Consider the following 5,710-nt stretch of genomic DNA (forward strand, 5'->3'; position numbering starts at 1 on the left):
TTCACTCACAACTTCCATGGCAACCACTCAATGAGGTATGAATTCACTCATTACTTCTCTGATCAACTCCACACCTTCCAGCAATGCTTAGAACCTTCCCTTGGATCATTTGAACCCACCCACTAATATTTGACCTCAACAGTAACCAGAAAGGAGCCCAAGGAATAGCTTGCAATTTTCAATGCACTTTTAAGCCTAATTCGTGATTGTTCCACCTCAGCCACCATGGCTTCCTCCAACTCTTCCTACTCATTTCCCAACATTTAAGGGTCTCTCCCCTTCCTTTGGCTTTGTATTTGGCATTGGTTGAAAAATTTTGGATCAGCCATTGGTCTACAATTCATGACAGGTCTGTTGTTCAATGTTTGAATAGCAAGCATTTACTTGTTTTATACTCTATTGATGCTTATGGGGCCCTGTTTCTTGTGCCTAAATGATTTTTTGATTCTTGTGAAAGGATTTTGGATTGATTAGAGCTTGTTTAGCTTAGTTCTTAAAAGTTCTTTGCTGTAATATTATATGTGCAGCAAGCATTCATTGTGCATGCTTATGTGTCAAATGCCTACACGTGCTTCGAAGATGCTATATGTATGTATTGATGATGTATTGATGCTTGACATTGTTTCTTATGCATGAATATGCTTATGTTAAGCTCTACATCTTGGATTTGAGCTCAATTGGTTGCATTCGAGCTATGGCTACTAACATTGAAGTTTTATTTATTACAGACTTAAAAGGCTTATTGGGGATATATGCTCCTAGATGTATTGCTTTATGTCATTGGCCATCCAGATGCTATGAGGAATATATATTGAACTTTGCTTGGCTCTTGGACATTTTGATTTTCTTTTGTGGGAGAAGTGTAATATTTTATTGCATAGCTTGGACTCTTAAGTCAATGGGAGTCTCTTACTTGCTCATGTGCACATGCTTCGTTGGTTATGATCTATACTATTTATGTAGACATTGAAATTGTGGGCTAATTTGGCTTTGGTTCATACACCCAATACTTCATCCTATTAGATGGGTTTGTCCTCTTGCATGCATTCTTGGTTATGTACTTGAGCTTCACTATTCATATGTAGTGAGTTAGTTGTTGTTGATTGGTAGATCTCTGTTGCTCTTTGCAGATCTCATATGCATAGTTGGCTTATGTACATGCTACTTTCTTTTTTTGGATTGCATCTATGATATCTTTGGATCTAATAGTACTAGGTACCTTGGTGGTTCATGCTCTATTTTGCATTACTAGTCACATTGTATATGTCAGTTGCTACCCAGATATTCCTAGCGGTGAAAGTCCCTCATTGCATTTGGACGCTAATGAGTGGCATTCAATTGGCACGTAATCCAAACTTCTATGCAAAGACCAAGCACATTGAGTTCCATTATCACTTCATCAAAGAGGTGATTGAGATCTACTCACTAAAAGTCTCCCACTAGAACATTATGCTTTCCTTAGGAAGATGGTGGGCATAGGATGAGATGACATCTATTCCTCATCATGTTGTACTTCTATGTACGCATTGTACTTTGTCACTTTTTTCTTATTTTATCCACACTCAAGCACATTCACCTTTAAGTGAGAGGTTGTTGGGGCTTAAAGGCCACATGTGCCTAGCCATGTACATTTACTTGTACTTACTATCTGCACACTTATACATTGCAAGTAGCAGTCACCCATTACTATCACTTTATTATTTATTCTTCTATGGCAATAGAATAAGGGAAGGCACATCACACATTGTGACTATTAGAGTTGTTTTGAGACACTATATTGCTCTCTCTTACTTGAACCTCCATAGATCTTGCTTTTGTGTGTGCTTTTCCTTTTGCTCCATCTTTCAAGTTAAGCCCTTGATAACTAATTTGTGCTCATCCTCCTTGTCCAAATCTAGAGATTTTACTTATGAGCAAATTGGCTTTGCTAAAGATACCTTCAAAATACATAGGTTTATGGATTCAAGTCAAGAATCCATACATGGATTTAGGCGTTGTTAAAAAGGATGATTTGTTGTTTCAAGAATCGTACTTGGAAAGGAAAGAAGAATATGTATAATATCTTTCCAAAGACATGCTAATTGTTTAAGACCAAAGAACTCCTTCAAAGGATGGAAAAAGTAAAATCTTTTGGGTGCAACTTTTAACTAGAGCCAATTACAATAGTTCACAACCAAATACTTCATTATCTCAACATCATTGCTTCCGCCATAATCTAGCTTCATCAAAAGGACACAACTAAGCCAATATGGTTTGATTTGTTGCACTAGCTTGAATAGCTTAAAAACAATGATCCATTACATTTATCCACATCTCCACATTTAATTGCACTATCTATCCTTCCCATTGAAGTTTGGAGGTTGAACTTGCTTAAGGAGGAACTTTTTCTCTACAAGCATTATTGATAGCTAGAACTTTGCATTTCTTGAATGAAAATGAAAATACACTTTAGCTTGATAATCATTCTACTAATTGTGATATTTAGTTGTTTTACTCCCAAAGTTCTTATTCAAGAGTTCAATTTGTTCAAGTCAACCAAACCAATATATTTTAATAAGAAAAACGCTCAATTCCATCTTCATGTAATATTTGCTTCCAATCCATTCTCAATTATTTCTTTTATAGCTCTTCCCTGAATTTATTCCCATATTTTTGTGATATACACTCCTTTGCATGTCAACAAATAATCCTAGGAATGATTTGATTAATACTTGCTATATGGACAAGTGATTTGCTAATCAAGAATACAAATGCTATTTAACAAGAATGAACATTCACAAGAAAACCTTACTGTATTTCATAACCCAAAAGAACAAATTAGTCTTGTTTCATAGTTTCTTATGTACATCATTTGATTCAAGCATAAATGCTTCAAAATTACTACAATGACCCAAGGCCGTTATTCAAGATTCATAATTCGGATATGTAATGAATTGAGTTTCAATGTAGGGAAACTAGGTGGCTCCTTAAGGGTTTCTAGAACTCTATACCAGGTTGGTCCTTTAGGCTAACCCCACTCTGTATACTTATTTGATCTTTTCCATCTCAAAAATGCTATCTCATCTGTTAAAAGTATATTAAGCGTTTATCCATTATAACTTCAACACTAAATAAAGAATTGAGTTGCATGAAATTATGATAATTGATTCAACAAATATATTGGGAACTGATCAAAAGCATAAACCTTATTTCATTGCATCTATCTGAGGATAACATAAACTATATCTTGGACTTCATGCTAACAACATAAAGGGATCAATTGCTCTTTCTTGCCTCTTACATTACCTACACAATTATTTTTTGTAAAATACAATTTTGAAAAGACAACTTCTTATCACAACAATGTCATCTATAAAGCACTCTTAACACTATCTAGCACAAAAATAGAATTAGTAATGCATATTAGCTCAATAAAAGTGCTTCAAACTTGTTAGCGATGGATGCTAAACCGTGCTAGACTAGTTGGGTGAAAGGACACACGAAATCACAAGGGAACTTTAGAAATAACAATGAGGTAATAGCTTCCACTATGCAAATATTGAAACCAATGATAGTGTATAAGTAATGAATAGGAATCAATATCATCTATGTGAAGGTAACTTTGATGAAAACACTATGACCAACTATTGGTCCTCACCTACCCTTTCTTTGTTCTATGTGCATCAACATAAAAACTAAAGTATCACATTACAACTACAAAATATGACAACTTCTCCATGCTTAATGATATCTTGTCTCAACCAATGTCTCTCCCATATCTCTCTTAAAAATCACCAAGCTAACTTCATGAGACTATGTTACCTTGGGAGAAGAAAATCACAAGTTGTTCTAGTTGTCTCCTCAACTTTTAAACCACAACATGAAAGAATTCAAACAAATAATTTGAAAAAGGGACATCCAAGCATTGTAACAAACCCTTGGATATGAACAATATCAGGTTTAGCACCTCGATGCTGAAAGCCATAATCAATGCGCTAATGCCTTTTAGTTAGCGTGCTATGATAATATATATTTATTAATCTGATTGTTTTTTTTTAACCATTATCTTTGTCCCTGCAATCATGATCATTAACCGGATTATGCGGTTTCTTTTGTTTGCATTTCTTATAGCTATTATTTGAATTAGTATCTTGGAGTGAATTGCAAGTTTGTTGCTTAAATTGGCTTTTATCTAAAGCTTTTATTTTTTCACCGCATTCATGGTTCGAACAAAGTAATGGCTAGAGAATTGGTAGAATCTGAAGATGGTACAGTAGGCATCGCTTTGAATAGGCATAAATTGCATTGGAGCTTCATTATGTTTAGCTTCACTTGTTTGTACTTACCAAATTTTGCAATCAAATGTTGCCTAGGTTAGGTCAAACATTACTTCAAACTACACCCCTCCCACATTCATGTTTTAATCTTTCCACTATATAGAACGTGCATACAAATGTTGGTGAGTTATTAACATGTCACATAGCACGCTTGCACATCATAGCACTATTAAAATATGTTCTTTTGAAATTAAAACACGTTGCTACCCCATACCCTTTACCTGTAGCTACTCATGGTGCCTTTTTAATGAGCCTACAATGGTTTCACTTATGCAAAGGGTCCAATATTTTACTCCTTGAGGATCAAGGAGTGAAAATTCACAACACTAGTATTACAAAATAGGTTTAAAACTCTCATTACTTTTTAGAGCTCCATATGTTGATTGGGTTTTCATATAAGTTGCACCACTACTTTCATTCATTTGCAACGTATCTATTTCCCATATCCAAGGTACTTCAAATCATTTTGATAAACCATACATGCCAAGTATTTCCTTCACAATTCAAAGTGCACGAGCTCAATCACATTTGTGATATGGCATCAACCACTACTGCCAACGTTCTACAATCTCATTCAAATGTTTATGCACTATGAAGCACATTAGTGTAGAAAATCTTCCCAAAAGTGCTTGGAGAAAATATCGATAAGCCTTCCCATTACAAGACAAGGGACTCTACGAGTCTCATCCAATTGTCTCAATTACGCTTGTTAGAAACCTTCATGAAGCCTCCACTTGAGAAATCTTTTGACGTGGAAAATGCAATTTATGTACCTGATTCTAGAATATCTTTCTCTAAGCCATTGAATGATATGTAACAAGATAACATTACATGCCGATTTGGAGGAGAGCACAAAAAGGCAAGTTCACCTTATGCATAACATGTGTACAAAATAAATTCATGTATATGCCAAAATTTGCTATTTCTCGAGCAAGTGGACCACATCAAATGTAACCTAGTATAAGGAGCAAAGTGATAGGATTACTCTCTGTGTCCCTGTGTGCATACGCATGTGCACGTGATGCTCTTTTTCTTGTGATGTTTTTTAATGGCAGGGGAGAAGAGAAATATGTAGAGCAAGCAAGTGGAAGGCACGTGTGCACAAATAGAGAAAGAGAGAGTGTGTGTGAGAGAGAGCTCCCGTTCGAACCTCATCCACCTCCACCCATCCCTCCTAACCCCACTCCACAAAAACAAGAAACATAGGTTTTCCCTGTGCAATGAGCCAAGGGACTTGAACCAATCCTGACCAAGAGGACACCAATCCAAGGACATACATACCACGTGCCGGTCCAGACTAATCCCCTCTTTTGAAGCCAGCTCACATGCATGGGAAGTTAGATGTCTCAGACCACCAAATAAAAGGTAATAAAAGCATTTCCAAGTACAAAGCA

This window comes from Lygodium microphyllum, chromosome 6 (genome assembly GCF_053477565.2).
Source record: "Lygodium microphyllum isolate KBCC chromosome 6, Lygodium_microphyllum_v1.1.10, whole genome shotgun sequence".
In the NCBI taxonomy this organism is placed as follows: Eukaryota; Viridiplantae; Streptophyta; class Polypodiopsida; order Schizaeales; family Lygodiaceae; genus Lygodium; species Lygodium microphyllum.